The 23,429-nt window shown below is 39.6% G+C and overlaps 1 long non-coding RNA gene across 1 annotated transcript; it reads right to left on the minus strand.

The window, feature by feature from the left end:
• Positions 1 to 1,614: 1,614 nt before the first annotated feature.
• Positions 1,615 to 15,084, minus strand: LOC123521476. The gene is made up of 2 exons (XR_006679916.1): positions 15,029 to 15,084; positions 1,615 to 1,779 (listed from the first exon to the last, which is right to left on the minus strand). It is a non-coding gene; the product is annotated as an uncharacterized LOC123521476 (long non-coding RNA).
• Positions 15,085 to 23,429: the final 8,345 nt, after the last annotated feature.

A 23,429-nucleotide genomic window follows, 5' to 3' on the forward strand; every position in this document is an offset into this window, starting at 1 on the left:
CGGACCTCATCCTTGATCAAACAGAAACTCTGAGTATGGAATCCAGAGATATACAGGAAGAGCATTACTCACTGTGTCAGAAAATTCTAGAACAGGATTTTGGTCCTAAATTGAGGAAAATTCTTAATTTCCAGGAATACAGTTATTCTTAGTTTCCCACCCATTTCAAGGAACTATTAAAGGATACCCAGTGGTATAATGGTTACAAATTGGGCTGCAATATGCATGGTTGGCAATTTGAAACCACCAGCAACTCTGTGGGAGAAATACTGGGCTTTCTATTCCCGTAAACAGTTACAGTTTTAGAAACCCACATCAGGGTCACTATGACTCAGCATTGACTTGGTGATAGTGAGACTGGTTTTTTGGTTTATTAAAGATGAACAGAGTTATAGTACTAAACAAGCTTAGACAGAACCAGACAGAAATTTATGTTCTCTGTTCTCCACATTGAATCTAGACCTTGGGTCCTTTTCCCACTATCTATAACCCTGAGATCTGACCTTGATCCTGGTCTTCTGTTAACTCTTATACTATCATTGGCACTTAGGCCTGAAACCTGAGACCTGGCTCCCTATTCAGTTTTTTCTCAACCCAGGCTTCTATGAATGCTTTCACCATTAATGCCCCACTTATTGGGGTATCTCATATAGGTCTTGGCTAACTATTCCATCTTCAGTTCACTGACATGAAAACAAAGCCTGTAACTTAAAAAAAGCATTTTGTTGTGAATTTAGTGAAGGTTTACAGGGCAGATCAATTTTCCATTCATTCAAAAATTAATACACATTTTGTTTTATCTAATTGACTATAATCTTCACAATGTAATATCACCTTTTCTACTTCTTCCTTGTTTTTTCTTCCCCTTTTACCTGTTAAGCATTTCATTGTCAGTGCCCCCAAACCCAGAATGCTCCTTTGGAGGTTAGGATGACAAGACTTTATCTAACATTTTTTGGACACATTATCAGGAGAGACCAGTCTCTGGAGAAGGAGGAGGAGCAACAACCGAATGGACGTCCCTTGACAAGATGAATTGACACAGTGGCTGCGACAATGGGCTCAAACCTAAGAACAATTGTGAGGATGGCACGGGACCGGATGATGCTTCTTCTCTTATACACGGGGATGCTATGAATCAGAACTGAATGGGAGACACCAACCAACCACCACCACCATCACCACCACATGTTTTAGAACTTAAACCTAGACTTCTGTTAACATTTATACCATCAACAATCACATGACCTTGATCCAGGGTCCAGGGTCTCTGTTGTGATTTCTACCATCAATTTTGCTCATTAGGATACTTAACCCAGGTCTTTTAAACAATTCTGACACCACAGTCTAGGGCACTCATCGATTCCTGTTTGATATGAATTCAACCTTATCTTTCATATTAATGTCTCTGAACCTTAATGAAATCTTCAAAAGCCCTGTGTTCTGACCTGAAAATTGGTCATTATGGCAGACAGAAAATTGGGCAATATGGCAGACAGCATCCATGTCCTATTCTCTGAAATCTATGAATATATTAAGCATACATGGTATAAGGGTCTTTGTAGATGTGACTAAATGTCTTGATTTTGAAAAAAAATCTATTTTCTGTGCGTCCCAATAAAATCAATAAGTTTATTATCAGAGAGAGGCAGGAGGGTCAGTCAGAGTAAAGATGTAATGATTGAAGTAGAGTCAAATTCAGAGAGACACTTGAAGATGCTATACTGCTGGGTTGGACTATGGAAGGAGAGATCATGATCAAAGGAATGAAGGCAGCCTCTGGAAAGTAGAAAAGACAAAGGAACTCTAAGAGTTATTGGAGAGACACCATTCAGCCCAGAAAAACCCATTTTAGATTTTTCACACACCCCCACCCCAACTCTAAGATAATACCTTGGTGTCATTTTAAACCAGCATATTGTGTAATAGGGGCCTAATGCAGGCATCTTTGAAATAGTCCACCATAGATGCTCATCTGGCTGATATTCAAACCATATCCTTGTTAACTCTTCCACCATTAATGTCCCTCTGATCTGACCTTGTACTCAGGAATCTGTTTCAGTTAATGGATTCTGATTTAAATCTAGAATACAGTGTTTTGAAGGTAGAAGATTAACAATTCCTTTGGATCTTTGTATTAAATTTGAGATTCTGTTCAGTTTCCCCCTTCTTAGCATAATTAGTGTGTGAATCTTTCCTTACCTCTGTGAATTCTTTCTCCATCATTGTCCCTCTGGTCTGTACAACAATGACTCAGTTAAATTTCCCTCTATGTCCCCGCCTCCACTATCATGATCCAAATTCTACCTTGCAAGTCTGGCTAGACCAGAGGCTGTACACTGATACAGATAGGAACTGGAAACACAGGGAATCCAGGGTGGATGATCCCTACAGGATCAGTGGTGTGAGTGGTGATACTGGGAGGGTAGAGGGAGAGTGGGTTGGAAAGAGGGAACCTATTTTTTAAGCTTTTTTATTTTTATTTTTTCTATTTTATCTAATCATTTTATTGGGGCTTATACAATTCATCACAATACATAGATCAATTGTGTAAAGCACACCTATACATTTGTTGCCCTCATCATTCCCAAAATTCACTTTCCTCTTGGGTTGCCGGAATCAGCTCATTTTCCTTTTTTCCCCTCCCGCTCCCTTTCCCTTCCCCCTCCCCATGAACCCTTAATAATTTATAAATTATTATTATATCTTATTTTACACTACCCGGCATCTCCCTTCACCCACCCCTCTGCTGCCCATCCCCCAGAGAGGAGGTTATATGTAGATCCCTGTGCTCAATTCCCCCTTTCTACGCCCCCCTTCCCTCCTGGTATCGCCACTGTCACCCCTGGTCCTGAGGGGTTCATCTGTCCTAGATGAGGGAACCTATTATAAGGAACTATATGTGCCCCCCTCCCTGGGGGATGGACAACAGAAAAGTGGGTGAAGGGAGACGTCAGACAGGGCAAGATATGACAAAATAATAATTTATAAATTATCAAGGGTTCATGAGGGAGGCGGTAGTGGGGAGGGAGGGGAAAAATGAGGACCTAATGCCGGGGGCTTAAGTGGAGAGGAAATGTTTTGAGAATGATGAGGGCAATGAATGTACAAATGTGCTTTACACAATTGATGTATGTATGGATTGTGATGAGTTGTATGCACCCCTAATAAAACAATTTTTTTAAAGGGTTGATAGGGGATACAGGGGCTGGGCGGGGGAAAGGAGGGGAAGGGAATTTCAGGAGTAAACAATGAAGGCCGGAGTGGCGAGGGAGCACTAGAACTGAGTATGATTCCACAGCTCATTTTAAAGGCAATTTAACTATGGGTGGCTGGGGGGGATGTTTTAAAATTGATATGGTAATGATTGTACAGTTTTCCTTGATATGATTGAATGATCCAACTGTTGAATTGTATGATATGCAAATTATGTGTAAACAAAACTATTATACATTTTTTAAACTGTAAATAATAATAATAAAATTAGGAAAGGTGTGCTACAGGGAAAAAAAAGAACATCTGGGAACACTTCCAACTTTAGTGTTCCTTCTACATGAATCTACTCTAACCTTCACTTAACACTTGTGTCATGAGTGTTCATTTGGGCTGATCCTAAATTCAGGCCTTTGTTAATTCTTCTATCATCACTGCTTCTTTGGTATAGGTAGTGAGCCTTTATTTGCTATATCATCATTAATGATTGTCTGGTGGCATAGTGGGTTATGTGTTGAGCTTCTAACCGTAAGTTCAGTGGTTTGAACCCACCATTCACTCCCCAGGAGAAATATGTCTATTCCCTAAAGATTTAAAGTCTCAGAAACTCAAAGGGTCATTTTATACTGTGTTGTAGAGTCACTATGAGTTGGAATTGATTTGATGACAGTGGGTTGGGAGCCCTGGTGGCATAGTAGTTAGGAGTTGGGCTGCTACCTGCAAGGTCAGCAACTGGAAACCACTAGCTGCTCTGTGGGAAAAAGAGGAGGCTGTCTACTCTCCTAAAGAGTTACAGTGTCAGAAACTCACATGGGCAAATGTGGTAATTACATAATCTGTTGTCAATTTGAGACTTAAAAGTGGAGGGGTGGAGGCTAGCCTGTCAATCAGGTTGCAGCTTGATGACCTAATCTGGAGACGCTAAGAATATAAATAGCTTGCTGGAGGTGGGACACATGTCCACTCCTTGCAAGACATTCCTGCTGACAAGACACATAGAGCTGTGCTAGAGCTCTGGAGCCAGAGGAGCCATGTGGAGACCTCTGCCAGCACTGAGATGTTTACACTGCCACTGGATCCACAAGGCCTTCCACCCACTGGCCTGTGATCTTCCTGCATATGGCATCATTGCATGTTTTTCGTGAGTCTGAAGAGGAATTTATAGGTTGGTATTGGACATATGGGCTAATATAGAACTTATAGTCTTGATCTGGATTAGGTTGGGATGTTTTCTCAATATTCAACTGCTCTTGTATATAAAGCTCTTTCTTATGCATATATTTAAGTGCCTCTGGATTTGTTTCTCTAGTCTACCTAGACTAACACAGCAATTCTACCCTCTCTTATAGGATAGCTATGAGTTAGAATTGCCTCCATAGCACTGAGGGTTTGTGTGTGTTTAGGTATATATTTCAAAATTGGTTCTAATTTAATATTTCCACCTTCAAAACCTCTGTGGAATGACTTAGAAACTGGACTACTATTCTGTTACCAGTGCACCTGTGATTTAACCTTGAAGCAGGGTGTTTGTTAAATCTTACCTAGGTATACACCCTGGTGGGGAGCAAGACTGGACTTTCTACTCCCATAAAGATTTATAGTCTCAGCTGCTATGTGTCGAAATCATGAGTTTGATATATATCATGTGTATATATATTATGATACACATATTATGATAGATATCATAGTAGAGACCTTGACTCCCAGGGCTTTCTTAACTATTGCACTTTCAAAACTACTCTCTTTGTAGCTATAGGTCCCATTGGGGCTGACCTCCAGCCCAGCCTTTTGTTAAGTCTTCTAAAGTCAATGCCCCCTTTGTTTTACCTTGAACCTCTAACTCTATGAGGGGTGTTTAAAACGTTCGTGGAAAGATGGAATTAAAACTTAATGGAATTTTCCCCAAACTTTTTTGAAGCCTTCTCACATTAAGTCTGAGTTACATAGGATCATTGTGAGTTTACATAGGATCATTGTGAGTAGGGGCAAGTATTTACGTGTGTTTATATGTTTGTGTGCACCCACTACAAAGATCACATGTGCCCTCGGTAAGTAAAGTGAGCCTCAGCCCAGGCTTAGTAACAGGTCTGCATTGGCCCTTCTGTCTTAGAAGGAACCGACAGAAAGCTGCATAGGCTGTGAAGCCAGGGCTGTGAGAGTCAGTTGAGGATGGGTCTTGCCTCTTGGAAGGGAGGGTGATGAGTGACAGATTAGGTAAAGTGTATGTGTATACCTCCAAGGATTCTTTACTTTTCCCAGATGTTTTAGAACTGATTTTTCCAAAGAGAAATCTTCTAGGTGAGGATGATACTCTCTGACCTCACTACTTTATCTCCCACCTCTATGGATAAGCATCCCCCTCCCCATCCCCCTGTGCCATTACCCAGCCTTGCTCACTCCCATTCACCCCTACTAAATGTCAAAGTGTTCCCTGTCTCACCCTGGGTTTTAAGAACCAGTTATGAATAACCATGCCTCTGAAATATTAAGGGCACTTCTGGGACCCCAAAAATACATGTCTCCTCTGTCGAATAAAACACCCAGGCGGAAGCTTTGTGAAACCATGGCTGATGTCAGAGCAGGTGGCAGAGTTTTTGAACCATAGGAAATGAGACCATTTTTATAATTGAAGGGGCTTGGCTCTCCCATTGCTTCTGAGGGTGTGAAAGATAACCTAATACACCATTGGTCCCACCACGGAGGATTGGAAGAAGAAGGAAATTTCAGGGGATGGTGATTCTATTTGTCCAAGTAGGGAGACAAATCCTACCTAAGAAGGCACTTTTAGGTCCTGAGAGCAGAGCCAGGGTGAAGGATGTGGCGGAGCAATGTGAAGGACAATGATAGAGAAGTCTATTAGTTCAGGAATAATGGAGTGTGGGTTTGAGAGCTTGTGGGTGTCTCTGTGAATAACGGAGGGTCTGTGAAGTGATTGATGAAGGGTCTCTGGTGAACAGTAGGGTCTATGGGGTGAATGGGAGTGTCTGAGATGAGTAATGAGGTCTGTGGGTGACTGATGAAAAATTTTAATGCTATTTTTTAGCAAAAGTAAAACAAATATTAAATTAATTTCTTAAAATTCTTTTTAGTGAAACAAATATTAAACTAATTTCCTAAAATTATAGATGGTTCTTAGTTATCAGAAAGAATAGCATCTGGAGTCTTAAACGCTTATCTTCAAATAAGCAGCCATCTAAGTGAGGCATCACTAAGTCCACATGGAGGAAGCACATCAATCTGTGTGATCCAAGGATTGCAAATAATACAATCCAAATCCGAAGGAGGGGATGACATCAGAGATTAAATTCTGAACACCTGGTTTGCAGAAGGTTATGAATGACAGTGGAAGTCCAAAATCCACTTGCAGGGTCCCCACAGGGATAACACCTCTGGTGAATCCCCTCTGGCCATAGCTTGCTATAATACAGAGACTTTTAAAAAACTGTTTTATTGGGAGCTCTTACAGATATCATAGCATTCCATAGTTCAATCACATTAAGTAGTGTTGTACAATTGCTACCATAATCAGTTTCAAAATATTTTCTTTCTTCTTGAACTCCTTGATATCAACATCCCTTTATCCACTTTCTCCCCCATCATACCCCCCAGGAACTCTGATTCCTTTCCCCCACTATATATATATATATATCTTACACAATCCAATATATCCATTCACATACAATCCTCTTCGTACCCACCGAGTGGGGTTATACAGTCATCAGTGCCATCAACTACCCTTCCCCCCTTCATCCCTCCTCTCTTCCTGTACCCTCAGGGACCCATTACTCCTATTACTGTTTCTCATAGGTTATCTATCTTGACTTTCATGTACCGAAAAATCTTCATATATATATATTTGTTTATTACATACTTTTATTGGGGGCTCTTACATCTCTTATGACAATCATTCATCCAGCGTGTCAAGCATTTTTGCACATATGCTGCCATCATCATTTTCAAAGCATATTTGCACATATGCTGCCATCATCATTTTCAAAGCATTCTCTTCCCACTTGAGCCCCTCATATCAGCTCCCCATTTCTTCCCCCTCCCTCCTGTGTCCACCCTCCCTTATGAACCCTTAGTTATAGATTATTATTTTCATATCTTACATTGTCCTCTGTCTCCTCTCACCCACTTTTTCATTGTTCCTCTCCCTGGGAGGGGGTTATAGGTTGATACTTGTGATAGATTCCCCCTTTCTCACCCAACCCTCCCCTAATCCTCCTGGTATCTCTACTCTCATTGTATTGGCCCTGAGGGGTTTATCTATCCCGGATTCCCTGTATTGCTGGCTCTTCTCTGTAGCAGTGTGCATGCTCTGGTCTAATATGATCTGTAAGGTAGAATTGAGGTCATGATAATGGGGTGAAGGAAGCACCAAAGAATTCGAGGAAAGTTATGTTTCATCTGTGCTATACTGTACCCTGACTGGATCATTTCTTCCCTGCAACTCCTCTGTTAGGGGATGTCCAATTGTCTAAAGATGGGCATTGGGTCTCCACTACATCCCCCACCCCCACCCCAATTCACATTGGGTATGATTTTGTTCTGGGTGTTTGATGTCTGATACCTGATCCCATTGACACGTCATGATCACACAGGCTGGTGTGCTTCTTTTATGTGGGCTTTGTTGCTTCTCAGCTAGATGGCTGCTTGTTTACCTTTAGGCCTTTAAGACCCCAGATGCTGTATCTTTTGATAGCTGGGCACTATCAGCTTTCTTCACCACATTTACTTGTGTACCCATTTTGTCTTCAGCGATCGTATTGGGAAGGTGAGCATCACGGAATGCTGGAATATTAGAACAGAGCATTCTTGTGTTGAGGGAGTACTTGAGTCGAGGCCCAGTGTCCATCCGCAACCTTAATTCTTAACATCTTAAGTACACAAACGAAAAGAGGCAAATTTAACGTGATTAACGAGGTAAAAACCATAATAGTAAGAGGAGGAAATAGTAAAGAACTAGAGGCTAGTTATATGGTTCATCAGTGCCATACTGCACCCTGGATTTATCATCCCTTCTGTGTAGCCCTTCTGAGAGGGACTGTCCAATTATCTTACAGGTGGGTTTTGGGTCTCCACTACATGCACACCCCTTCATATCAATTTGGTTGTTTGCTTTTGAACTTCTGATACCTCTTCCCGTCCCCTCATGATCACACAGGCTGGTGTGCTTCTTCCATGTGGGCTTTGTTGCTTCCCTGCTAGATGGCCACTTCTTTAACTACAACCTTTTAAGACCCGAAACATTATATCTTTTAATAGTCGGGCACCATTGGCTTTCTTCACCACATTTGCTTATGCACCCATTTTGTCATCAGTGATCATGGCCGGAAGATGGGTATCATACCATGCCACATTATTAGAACAAACCATTATTGTGCTGAGGTAAGATTGAAGTAGAGGCTCAAAGTCCATCTGCTTCCTTGTTGCATTTGCATATACATACATATATAAACAAATACACACATATTTATATATATATTTTCTTCTTTTCTTTTTTTCTTCCTACCCCACTATTATGTTTATCCATCATTCGCCTCTCAGTAATTCCTCTCAGATACACTTCAATTGATCAAACATGACAAGAAAAGCCACCTTGCCATCAATTTTAGAACACTTGCTATTTCCTGTACCCGCCATTATTGGCTCCCCACTGAAACCCCCCCCCACCTCACAGGAACAATCATTCCAGTCTCCGTAAGATTGCCTATCCTGCCTATGTTGTATAGATAAACACCAAACCAAACACACACACACACACACACACACACACAGAAACCATACAGATAGTCACAAGTCTAACAGGAATCCTGACTTAGAGCAGATGAATATCTCTCTGTTAAATAGAGAGAAGGACATGTTATAAACCATCAGTCCTGTCCCCATTCCTTTAAGGATTATATCCCGGGTCCTGCTTACCTATCAACACATATACCCTTTTACTCTTCAGCATTCATGTCTGAAAAGCCAGCACCCTAAAGTCTCCATGCTATTCCTGAAGTCAGGGATGGAGTGGTCTAGTGCCCCCACGCCCCCCTCTCCATTATGCCTTTAGACTTTCAGTGTTGTCCCCTTGTGAGTAATCCCCAACCAGTTCAGATGGGCTGCCAAGTGCTGCTCCGCGCCCCCACCCACCCACCTTCGCTGTCATCACTGGTCTGTTCCTCTCCCCTTTTGATTTGCCTCCATGTGGGTGGGTCAGAATGTGCCCTCTCCCTGAGTTATATCTTCAGGGCTGTCCTCTGCAGCGTTGTCATCTAGAGCTGAGGCCAGCCCTGCAGTCATCTCTGGGAACAAGCTTCTCTGAGCAAGAATATTGACCTCAAGGATTGGCACACCAGAATGAGGTCTACTCTCTCTCAGAAAGAGACAATTGTAAAGTTGATTACGGCAAATGTACTTAAGTTGAAATGTAACACCTTATCATTTAATATCCCTCTTGACTAATTTTAAAGTTATTCCAGTTTTTAATATTTTCTGCTTTTTAATTGAGGTTTTTCTAGGTTTTGTAATTGTTGTTGGGTGTTTTTTGGTTTGTTTGTGTTTCATATGATTTTCTGTATATGAAATCCAGGATTAGTAAATCTAGAGAAACAGTAATTGGATTAATAATTACCTAGGAGCAAGGCAGGGAGGGTTCGGGGCAAAATGAAGAGTTAACAACAACGAGTAGGAAAAAATAATTGTTCTAAAATTGATTGTATTGATGATTACACAATTCTTCTTCATATGACTGAACAATTAAATCGTATGTTGTGTGGCTTATATGCCAATAAGACTATTTTAAAAAGTAAGAAAACAAAAAATTCTATCATGGGACCTCCAATTTCATTTTCATTTTCAAGGTCATATTTTCGAACTACTGAGCCTTCCTCTTTGTTCCCAGCTTTCCCATATCAATTACCAGTAATTATCAATACTTATTGATTGTATGTTTGATCAATTTCAGACTAAAGAATTTAGTAGAATTCTACCATTTCTTCATCACTAACTTTAGTTATAAATATATAAATTTGCACAATAGCTGTATTAACTGAACTTTATTGTAGGTATATGAATATTATCCTGTCACAGACAGCATTGCACTTCGAGGTAGATCTTAAAATTTTCTTTTGATGATGAATGGGATGTCATTCCTCTTTGTCATTCCAGCCATAGTAAACCATATGATTGCCAGAATGAAAGTGAGTAATACCAATTCATTGCATCTCACTGTTGCCTAAGCTATCAATCTTTACACATTCCATCTAATTTTTGGCTACTTCTAATTTTCCTGGGTTAAGCCTTCATATGTTCCACATTCTTATTATTAACAGATGTTTAAAATGTTTCTTCTCATTCTAAGTCATGCAAAGCCCTAAAATCTTTGCTCCATCCATGTTACTAAAGTAGATCCTGCCTTGAGAATGAAGCTATTCTTCAGTTTTATTTTGAGTGCCTTCCTACCTGAGGGTCTCATCTTCTGACACCATATCAGGCAATGTTCTTCTGCTATTTATAAGGTTTTCAGTGGCTATTCTCTCAGAAATGAACCACCTCCTCCTTTTTTCTCGTCTGGAAACTCTGCTGGAGCTTGTCCACCATGAAAGGACCCTGCTAGTTCAGGGAGAGGGGCATGTCTGATCAGAGCACACAGGAGCAAATGAAGGGAGAGGAAGAGAGAGTGGAGCACATCCTGGTCCACCAAACCCTGAGGACAATATTCCCTTCCAGAGCAGCGAAAGCACAGAGAAGAACATAGGGCCAGCCCCACTACAAGACACGACAACCCTCATTGACCAGGGACAACACTGGAGACACAGTGCAGGAAGTGCGCCCGATCTGACTCCACCACACTGAGGTGATCCACTAAGGGTGTGCAACAGAATAGCAAGAGGAGGGGAGGGAGGGGAAAAATGAGGACCTAATGTCGGGGGTTTAAATGGAGAGAAAATGTTTTGAGAAACGATGTACCAATGCGCTTTACACAATTGATGTGTGTATGGATTGGGGTAACAGTTGTATGAGCCCCTAATAAAATGTTAAAAAAGAGAATAAAAAAAAAAAAGAAAAGATTGACTTTCATGGGAGCAGGAAGCTCTTAATGCACGCAGTAAAGCCTGAATGAAATGAAAAAAAAACAAAAAACTAGACAGTGGAGCTCCTTCCATGCTAGTAAACATTTGTGTACCATGATTCTAATTTCCCCATATTTATCATAATGATAAGAACTGAAATGTTGAATTAAAAACCTTATACTTCTTATTTTTCAAAACTGTGGCACCTTTTGACAAACTGTTCTCCAGAAAGTATTAAAGGTGCTCCTTTAACTAGACTCTTTGGAGCACTGGTAATCATTTTATAGGTCAAAGAATTTTGCCTCAATTTGTGTTTCTTTAAAAATGGATGAGGTAGAATGTCCACTTATATTTACTATTTTCACTTTTTTCTTTGTATATTTTCTTTTTTTCTTATTGATTTGCAAGAGCTCTTTACATAGAAGATACATAATCTGTTTGTCTATGATGTGCATCAACTATATTTTGTCCATGGTCTTTCTGGCAAATAAAATTTCTAAATTATTAGGTTAAAAAAAAAAAAAGAATAGCAAGAGGAACAGAGCAACGAAGTCCCCAGGGAATACCAAAAATATACTTTGGGGTCAGGGCATGGCACCCCATCAGAATTGACCAGGAAACACTCCTAAAGGTCAACAAACAGACCTCAAACTATTTACAGACTTTTCTTTTTGTTGTTATTGTTGTTTTGTTTTCTTTTGTTGATTTGTTTTGCTATGTCTTGTTTTTGTGCATATTATTATTTCTGCAGGTCTATCTAGATAAGATAGGCAAGATAAACAAGCTGGAGGAGTAAATGAAACCTATGGTTTCTAGGGGAGACATTGAAGAGGGGGAGAGGCGGGGAGGAAATGGGTGTTAACAAACCTAGGGACTAGGGAACAACAAGTGATCCAATGTGGGATATAAAGAGACTTTCCCCCCAGCTTTGCCTCCCCCAAAGATATGCCAAACATTAGAGGCTATTTGCCAGCACATGGTAGGAGGTCAGATGCTTAGAGATATTCTCCCTGAAAGCATTCAGACTGCTGTCTAGTCCACTGTAGGTGGGGTTCACACCCTACTGATAATGGTTTCCATGGAGAGCCAGAGAACAGGTCAAACCTGCTCGGTGACATCCAAAGTTAGGCTGCCATCCTGTATCTAGGATTCTCCCATCTTATCACATGTGTGCCCCCAATCTCTCCCCTTCCTAATGTGTGTATACCCCATCCCCCTCTCATTACTGTATAACTTAAAGTGCACCCCTTTCCTGTGATGTGTGTCTTTACCTGTAATTAGGGGGCTTGCATGCTCCCCAAAGATATATAAGCCTGTGTTAGCAATAAAGGGTCTTTCCTCTCCCCTGGCCTCTTTCCCGGCCCTCACTCCCCCAGCCCCCTGTCCTTCCCCTCCTCACCCTGCCCTCTCCTGCCCTCTCAGCCCTTGCTGTGCACGGACCTGGCTGTTGAGATCATGGCCATCCAGGAGGTGGGCATGCTACCATGAAATGTGTCTGACTTCACTATTTCAACCTCTCTTCTATCTCTCCTTATTTTCTATGACTTTATTATAATATATATATTAACCGTTCAATTGTGCCTATAGAACCTGCAATTAGTTGTGGGAGTCTGGCCTTTCCCCCACAACCCAAAATCAATGGCGAGGAGGGTGTAGAAGGCCTGGTAGGGCTTGATCCAGGGTAATGTAACTGAGAGGAATTACTGAAACCCAAATGAAGGCTGAGCATGAGGAAAGTAAAAGGAAATAGAGGAAAGAGCTAGGAGGCAAAGGGCATTTATAGAGGTCTAAATACAGGCATGTGCATATGTAAATATATTTATATATGATGATGGAGAAATAGGTCTATGTGCATATATTTATAGGTTTAGAATTAAGGTAGCAGATGGACATTGAACCTCTACTCAAGTACTCCTTCAATTCAAGAACACTTTGTTCTATTAAATTGGCATTCCATGATACCTTCCCAACACGATTGCTGAAGACAAAGTGGGTGCATAAGCAAATGTGGTGAAGAAAGCTCATGGTGCCTGACTATCAAAAGATATAGCATCTGGGGTCTTAAAGGCTTGAAGGTAAACAAGTGGCCATCTAGCTCGGAATTAACAAAGCCCACATGGAAGAAGCACACCAGCATGTGTGATCACGAGGTGTCGATAGGATCAGGTATCAGGCATCAAAGAACAAAAAATCATATCATTGGGAATGAGGGGAGTGCGGAGTGGGGATCCAAAGCCCATCTGTAAGCAACTAGACATCCCCTTACAGAAGGGTCGCAGGGAAGAGACGAGCCAGTCAGGGTGCAGTATAGCACCAAAGAAACATGCAACTTTTCTTTACTTCTTTAATGACCCCCCCCAACCCCCACTATCATGATCCCAATTCTACCTTACAAATCTGGCTAGACTAGAGCATGTACACTGGTACAGATAAGAGTGGAAACACAGGGAATCCAGGACAGATAAGCCCCTCGTGACCAATGATGACAGCGGCGATACCAGAAGGGGAAGGGGGAGGGGGGTGGAGAAAGGGGGAACTGATCATAATGATCTACATATAATCCCCTCACTGGGGGACAGACAACAGAAAAGTGGGTGAAGGGAGACATCGGACAGTGTAAAACATGACAAAATAATAGTAATTTATAAATTATCAAGGGTTCATGAGGGAGGGAAGGTGTGGGAGGGAGGGGGGAAATGAGGAACTGATACCAAGGGCTCAAGTAGAAAGAAAATGTTTTGAGAATGATGAGGGCAACAAATGTACAAATGTGCTTGACACAATGGATGGATGGATGGATTATGATAAGAGTTGTATGAGCCCCCAATAAAATGATTTTTAAAAAAGAAAAAAAATGGACTCTGCTGGTATTTGAAGTGTTTATGTCATAGCTTCCAGGATCACAGAAATATGCAAGTCATCATAACATGACAAAATGACATATGAGTGGTGGTGTATACTAATCAGATATATTTATTTTGAGAGGGTAACTGTTTGAAAGGTGGCAGCCACAATGTCCATTTACTCTTAAATTCTTCATCATACATCTCAGAATATGGACATTTTCCTATACCATCACATTCCTACACTTGGGGAATTAACATGGATATAATAGTAGTATGTAATATATAGTCTATATTATAGACAACAAGCTGACACACACAGCCATGGTAGTCAAAATAGCCTGGTCCTGGTGTGATGACAGACACATAGATTGATGGAACCGAATTTAGAGCTCCAAACTATGGCCCTCCACTTGTGCATAGCTGATCTTTGACAAAAGGCCATAACCCTTTAAATGGGAAAGAGGTACTCTAACAGATTGTTCTAGGAAGACTTGATATCCTTTTGTAGAAAAATTAAATGGGATACATATCTCACACTATACACAAAACTAATTCAAGATGGATTAAAGATCTCATTGCAAAACCCAAATCTATAAAAATCATCAAAGAAAAATTAGGGACAAACTTAGGGGCCCTAATACATAATATCAATACATTATTCAACATAACTAAAAAATCCACAGTGGCACGAAATAAATTAGATGACTAGGACCTCTCTCAAATTAAACATTTATGCCCATCAAAAGATTTTTAAAAACAAATAAAGAGAAAACTCACAAACTAGGAGCAAAAGTTGGCAACAGTATATCAGTCAAGGGACTAATCTCTAAAGCTTACAGAACACTTGAAAACTTCAACAAGAACACAAACAATCAAATTAAAAGTGGGAAGAAAATATGGAAATACCTTTCACAAAGAAGACATTCAGGCAGTCAACAAACTCATGAAGAAAGGTGGTCATCTATAAGAGAGATGCAAAACAAGATATTATTTCACTCCAGCACTAATAGCAAAGTTCAAAAAGAAAACCAGAAAGCAACAAACGCTGATGAGTACACGAGAAATTGGAACCCTCATACATTGCTGGTGGGATCATAAAATGGCACAAACACTGCACTGGGGAAAAGAGTATAGCATAAAAAGTTAGAGAAAGAAATCTTTTTTTTTTTTGAGACAGAAATCTTATAAGTGCATTTGTACATATGTATTTATATATGATCCAGCTTTCCCACCAGTAGGTATATTAGGAGGCTTCAAAAAGTTCCTGGAAAAATGGAATTGCAACGAAAAAACGTATGATCTTTTTGTAGCCCGCTTGTATATCTTGGAGAAATAAGAGCTGTGATACAAATAGATGTATACATACCTATGTTTATATCAGCACTATTCACAATAGCCAAAAGATGAAAACGACTTAAATGCCCACCAACAACTAAATGGATAAACAAACTGTGGTACATATGACATGTTAAAGAATAACTCTAAATCTGCAAAACACTTTAATACATGGATGAACCTCAAAGATACTATGCTGAGGGAAATTGGTCACAAAATATATTGTATGAGATCATTGTTATAAAAATTCAAGAAAAGGTTTAAACACAAAAATAAATATTCTTGATGGTTACAAGGTGTGGCTAGAGTGTTCCTTAGAGGCATGGATGGTGAGCCTTCATTTTACATACTTTGGACGTGGTATCAGGAGAGACCAGTCCCTGGAGAAGGATATAGTGTTTGGTGGAGGGGCAGTGAAAATGAGGCAGGCCCTCAAGGAGATGGATTAACACTGTGGCTGCAGCAATGGGCTCAGGCATAGGGACCACTGTAAGAAGGGCACAGGACCGGGAGTGTTTTGCTTTTTTGTGCACAGGGTTGCTATGGGTTGGAACTGACTGAACAGCACCTAAGAACAAGCTTCCCTCTAAGGAATATTCCATCTTTCTTTTAAAAGATCATTGATTGAATTTCTATCAAACTAATTGCATAGAGAAGTATGAAATTTCCGGGATCAGTGTCATTTGAGGATGTGGCTGTGGGCTTGACCTAGGATGAATGGAGTAAGATAAAACCTACTCAGAGGACTGTGTACAGAGACGTGATGCCAGAGAACCATAGCCCTCTAGTCTCTGTGGGGGAGGATGGCTTCCACGAATAATCCACCATGTATTTCACAGAAGAACTTTCTCTTTCTAAAGTGCTTCAATACTTTGACTTCAAATTCCAGGCATTGAAAATTCTTAGTCATTCTTAGTCCCTCCTCAACTGAAAACGGTACTTATATTTCCATCTTCCATGTGAAATTTTACCTCATTAAAATAATTATTTTGAGATTCTGAAGCCCACACAGATGTGCCCAAGTGTTGCATTATTTCCCATTACAGGGAATTCTGTTACTAAACCAGATGCGATTATGTTTTCAGAGGAAGAAGGACTTTCGAAAATAGAAAAAGCAAGCCCTGAGTTTTGAGTTTTATTGGTAGGAGCGTAGGGTGAGAACAAATGGGAGATGAGTAAGACTCCGTGAGTCCGTGAGAAATGGAACGCTTTCACACTCAGAAATCTCTTCCCAGACATATGGAACATTAGCGCCAACTCCTTGTGAGTTATTTTTACACAGTGATATTGTGAGAATCACTGCGAGGAAATAGACAACAATCTAAAGTCACCCTTCCGCTTATTTTACTAGCCACTTTAGTTGGCGCTGTCGTGTAGGTCGGTTGCGGTTTCAAGATGGGCTGCGATCCGCAAGGTCAGCAGTTGGAAGGTCCATGGGAGAATGGCGGCACTCTTCACTCCCCCGAACAGCTAGTTTCAGAAACTCACGGCGGGCAGTTCTACCCTGTCCTACAGAGTCGCTATGAGTCAGCATCCACCCAATGGCAGTGAGTTGAGTTTTTGTTGTTTTTGGAACTGTAGTGGTGTCATGGACTATATATTGGGCTGCTAACCATAAGTTCAAGGGTTCAATCCACGTGTCTCTCTGCAGGAGAAAGGAGAGGCTTTCTGCTTCTGTAAGATTTACTGCTTCGGAAACCCACAGAGGCAGTCCTACCCTGTCCTATAGAATTGATATGAGTCAGAATCAACTCGGTGACAGTGAGTTGGGTTTTGTTTTTTAGCTGTTTTCAGTTTTCCTGAAAAGCCCTTTCCATTTTATTTGAATTGTTTCCCCCCAACCCTGGATGTGTTACACGTCCAATACCTTTTTTCCCCCCATGGTGGCTCCTTAAATCTATTTTCATTTTGTCTCTCCTCTATTATTTTTCTTAAACAATCAAAGGCTTTTATGTTTCTTGTTACTTTCCTGTTTAATTTCTATTCATTATATATTCGCCTATACCTTAGAATGTAGGAAAGATGCATGGTTGATTACTTTCTGACTGCTATTTATACCTAAAAGAAAAAAAGTCATTTTCACCAGATATTTGCTTCTTACAAAGGGATATTCAAAGGACCTGAGTTATTATTCTTTCTAAACATTTGGCAAGTTGATGACCACCTGGACAGGTACCCGAGAAAACAAAGTAAAATAGAGGCACACTCTATCCATTAATGAGTCAACTGTGACTAAAGGGAGAGGTCATGAATGTAATGGATTTATAAACACAATTCCTCAGAGCACAGGAATGGTTTCTTCAGTACAAATACCCTATCTATATGACTCATATGAAAAAAGTTTTCAAGTTAATTTAGTCTTATTAACTCATAATGTAAGCTTTGAGGTCCATGACAGTTACAAATGTAATGAATGTGAAAGTTCATTAATTCAAAACATTCATGAAAAAATAATAGCATGAAACTCCATGGACATAGATATGAGAAAGGCATTAATCATAACCCATCCTCCAGCATGATGCAACTCAAACTGGAGAGAAGCCTTAAGAATTTTCTGAGTGTAGAAAAATCATCAGCAAGGATTCCCGCCTTGTTGTTCATCAAATAATTCACACAGGAGAGCAAGTTTATGAATGTGCAGAAAAAGTGGGAAAGTCTCCTCAGTATGCATCAGAAAGTGCACACAAGGGAATGTAACGAATGTGAGAAATCCTTCAGAGACAAATCAATACTGCACACACATCAGTGAATTCATAGGAGAGTTTTCCTGTGCTTGCAGACTATGTGAGATCTCCACCCTTAAGTCGAATCTTAGTGTTCATTGGAGAATTCATGCAGGAGAAACATTATACTTTAAGTAGAAAAGTCTTTTCCTAGAAGTCATGTTACATATATCAGGGAAGACTGGAGGAACCCTATGAATGCAATGAATATGATACCGCTTTCTTCTAGAAATCAACTCATTAGTCATCAAAGATGTTACACAAGAGAGAAGCCCTATCAATGCAACAAGCATATCAGAGCCTTCAGAGAGAAGTCAAAACTCATTGTATATCAGATAATTACATAGGAGAGAAATCCTATGATTTCCATGAATATAAGAAAAAGATCTGAAAGTTTAAAAGTATTATAGATTGAAGAATTTATAAGAGAAGACTTTCTTTTTATTAGTTGGGATTTAATACATATAAAATATCATTCCATACTTCATGTCAAGTAGAATTATACAATTAAGATAAGAATTTTGATTTTTGTGGGTATCCATTTTGTCAATGCTTTACGTCTATTTGGTTGCTTGTTTTTGAACTTCTGACACCTATTCCCAGCAACACCTCTTGATCACACAGGCTGGTGTGCTTCTTCCATGTGGGCTTTGTTGCTTCCCTGTTAGTTGGCCACTTGTTTAACTTCAAGCCTTTAAGACCCCACACATTATATCTTTCATTTATTTATCCCCCCCATTTCTCCCTCCCTCTGACACTGTATCTTTTAATAGCCAGACAACATCAGCTTTCTTCACCACACTTGCTTATGCACACATTTTGTTTTCAGTGATTGTGTCGGAAAGGTGAGTAACATACATTGCCACATTATTAGAACAAATCATTCTTGTACTGAGGTAAGATTTAAGTAGACCCCCAAAGTCCATCTGCTTCTGTGTTGTATTTATATACACACACACATTCATAGACAAATACTCCCCTTTATGTGTTTATGTATTTACATATATACATATACATATTTATACCTATATATATCTTTTACTTTCTTGCTCTTTCCTCTATTTCTTTCTTCCTGCCCCACTATGATGTTTACCCATCATTCATCTCTCAGTGATTCCTTTTGGTTATTTGACCATGTGGCCCTTCTGTAAGGGCCACATGGAAGGGATGATATAGCCAGGGTGCAGTATAGCACTGATGAAACACATAGCAACCCTCTGGTTCTTTAATATTTCTTCCCCCTACTATTATGGTGTTAATTTTACCTCATTAATCCTGTTAGACCTGCATATGTACGTGTGTATAATTAAGGTCCTTCAATGCATGACATCCAAGATAGATAAACCCTTCAGGAATTTTAACAGGAATAATGATTCCCATAGGGTGCAGAAAGAGATGAGGGTGGGTGGGAACTGATACCAATGATGACTATATAACCCCTTCGAGGGAACAAACAACAGAATGGCAGGTGAATGGATACTTTGGATGGTGTAAGATACAGAGGGGTGGATAATAATAATAACAATATTTAATATAATAACAAAGGTTCTTGGGGGTAGGGTGGAGGAGGGCAGGGATAAAGGGGAGCTAATACCAAAGAGTGGAAGAACAAAGAAAATGTTTTGAAAATGATGGTGGCAACAATTGTACAATCACACTTGATCTAATTGAACTATGGATGGTTATAATATCTGAGCTTCCAATAAAATGGAAACAAAGACTTGAAAGAGCTGAAATATGTAAAATATATTAGAAAACTCATGATCCTTAAGAATTTAATAACTTCATTAATTGATTAATTCAGAAATTGAGTAATTCCTAGGATTCACTGAGACTTGAGAAAAGGAAGTAACAGCCATTCTGAGGGAAAGAGTACAATAGGTAGAGTAGAAGCAAAAGCCAAGGCCCAGAAACAAACAAACAAACAAACAAAAGGCCGTTTTAATACTTTATCATGGGCTTACAATGACAATTTTACATTGGAAAGGTCATTTAAGAATGAAATCTTTTGAAGCCTTAAATATATGAGAGGCTTCAGTTAAAAGCCAAACCTCACTAAATCTGGGCACATGCATCATGGGAAACCCAATTTAACAAATTCTAATAAGTATAGTCTCATAGAAATAATGTAAGGGAAATATGTTTCCAGATTTAATACCAAACTCTCATATAAGGGAAAATAAATATCTGCAAGAAATGTGAGTTTTCTAAAAGTTATAAAGTTACAGAATTAAAGATAGCCACTAAAGGAACAGTTAAAAATACTGTAAATGTTAAGTTGTTAGAATGGAAACTCAATTAGAGCAATGAATAAAGAGAAGAAAATAACACCAGGGCACCACATCCAGTTTTCAGAAGTTGTTGCTAAGTGCTGTCAAGTTGGTTCTGCCTCCTAGCAACCCTGTGTACAACAGAACAAAACACCACTGGTCCTGCACCTGCATCACAATTGTTCTTATGTTTGAGCCCATTGATGCAGCCACTGTGTCAATCCATCTTGTTGAAGGTTTTCCTCTTTGTCCTTCTCCAGGGACTGGTCTCTCCTGACAACATGTCCAAAGTATGTAAGAGGAAGTCTCACCATTCATGCCTCTAAGGAGTACTCTAGCTGTATTTCTTCCCGGACAGATTTTATTCTTTTGGCAGTTTATGTTCAATATTCTTTTTCAGCACCACGATTCACATGTATCAATTCTTTTTTGGTCTTCCTGATTCAATGTCCAACTTTCACATGCACATGAGACCATTGAAAATACCACAGCTTGGGTCAAGCACACCTTTGCCCTCAAAGTAACCTCCTTGCTTTTCAACACTTTAAAGAGGTCTTGTGCAGCAGATTTACCCAATGTAATGCATTATTTGATCTCTTGACTGGTGCCTCCATGAGTATTGATTATGGATCCAAGCAAGATGAAATCTTTGACAATGTCAATCTTTTCCCCACTTATCATGATGCTACCTACTGGTCTGTTTGTCCCAGAAGTAGTAATAGCTAACACTGCCAGAATTCTTACTCCAGTCCATTCTGTGGGAGTGAGTTTGGCTATTTTTCTTTGTGTGTTTTCTGCTCCCATTCTGAGCTTGGTCATGTAGCCTTGCTTAGAAATACTATCAGCTATCTGATAAGCTTCTAAAAGATGCTTTTTCTCCCCAATAGATTTATTGAGATATATGTCACTTATTATATGCTTCCAAAGTTCAGTTGTATTTAAACTGAGTTGTATATAGACCATCACAGTCAATTCTAGACATCCTCCCCATTCTTGTTTTCCTTACTTGCTCCTCATTTCCCTCCAACCTCTACCCTACCAGCACATATCCCAACCATGCACCAATTATTGCCTCTAGACATCCACCCATCCTATGCTTTATATATACTGGAAAAATAACCACCAAATCAAAAAACAAACAACAACAAAAATGAAAACAGCAAGTATATTTTTAAAAGAAAGATCAACGACAATATTAAAATAAATCAGAGGAAAAATAACTTCCATCAAGAAAAAAGCAGTAAATATTGAAAACTAGAATGAATCCAAAATGAGTCAATAGGGAGAACAAATGACCAGGTACCACATGATTAACTAATTCCATCTACCATAATCAAGTTTACCACAATCTCTGTCATGTCCCTCGACTAGGATCAGAGGGGATCCACCAGAAGCTTAATCCATGTGTGGACCCTGCAGATGGATTGTGAGCTCTCACTGTCATCTACAGCCTTCTGCAAACTGGGTGTTCACAATTTAAGCTCTGATACCTTTCCTACCCTCAGATTTGGATTTTGTTATTTATTATCCTTGGATTGCACAGGCTGGTATGCTTCTTCCATGTGAACTTAGTTGATGCGTCACTTAGATGGCTGTTTGAGGACAAGCCTTTGAGACCCCAGACACTATTCTTTTTTTATGATGCCTTTATATTAATGAATATTGAACATGTCATGAACTGTGAGTAGAACAAAAAAATGTACATTAGAAGTACAGCCAGAATGTTCCTTGGAAGCAAGGATGGCAAGACTTCATCTCATGTGCTTTGGACATATGAGAAGGGACTGGTGCTTGGAAAAGAACATAATGCTTAGTTAAGTAGAATGTCAGTTTAAAACCAAGCAATTCTTTTCAATATTAATTTTTTTATTCTAATGAAAGTATGTAGTGATATAGAATGCCTAGTCACTGTTAAATCTCATCACATACAAAAACAAACTTAAATATTAGTTAATTCATTTACCTTTTTCCAAACCCATTTTATTGGGAGCTAATACAGATATCCAAACATTCCATAGTTTAATCACATCAAGCAGTATTGTATAATTGCTACCACAATCAGTTTCAAAACATTCTCTACCTTCTTGAACTCCTTAACATAAGCTCCCCTTTGTCCCCCTCCCCCACTGTGCCCCCAAGAAACCCCTATTCTATTTACTGGCTCTATAGATTCATCAATCTTCAGTTTCATATACTGAAAAAAAGAAAAAAACATAACAAAAACTCAGGAGGGTTACTCCCAATGACCAAAACAATCAATCAAACAAGCTGTCTGAAATAAACCCCAGTAAGAAAACAAAAAACAAAACCAGAAAATGTTGAAAACCAGATCAGGCCCAACATGCATCAGAGTCTGGTTTACTTTAGAGGCCACATTCTCATTTTATGACAAAGTATATTATCATTCGTCCCCTTTGGGTATAAAGTAGTTCTATTGATACTGTCATTATCTAATGGCATAGAATTTAACATCTTGCTAAGAAAAAGGTGTTATGCAAGTGTAGACCAGCTTCTAACTACAATTCATGAGTTGTTGATTTTTATAGATTGAAATCTTAAATGATTTAGCTCTGGGGGTTGGTGATAGGGGAAAATTTCCAGTAACATTCATTCACAAGGACAGAATCTTGCCTCTCAGATGAATAGGTAATTGCTCATAGTAAAGCAAAGAGAGCATTAAAATAATAAATATATGGTGATCCTGGGCCACTTTTCATTGGACACCCACAAAGCAAGGGATCTTAACCAAGGTCCAGCGACTGCCAATTTCACAGCCTTGGGGTGGCAGTTATAGAGGATGCATTTTTAATTTAAGTTCACCAGAGTTAGTTTCTGCTGCTGTAAATGATTAACCCTATCACATTCAGGGACCACCCTCTATGGGCCTTTAGAGAGATGTGAGATTTGATTATACAGCCTGGTTGGGGCTAAAGGGGGAAATCCAGGCAGCATTAAGGAAGTTCAGGTATTCCTTGGCAT

The sequence above is a fragment of the Echinops telfairi genome, unplaced genomic scaffold (genome assembly GCF_000313985.2).
Source record: "Echinops telfairi isolate 266 unplaced genomic scaffold, ASM31398v2 ScPeMD7_19;HRSCAF=73, whole genome shotgun sequence".
In the NCBI taxonomy this organism is placed as follows: Eukaryota; Metazoa; Chordata; class Mammalia; order Afrosoricida; family Tenrecidae; genus Echinops; species Echinops telfairi.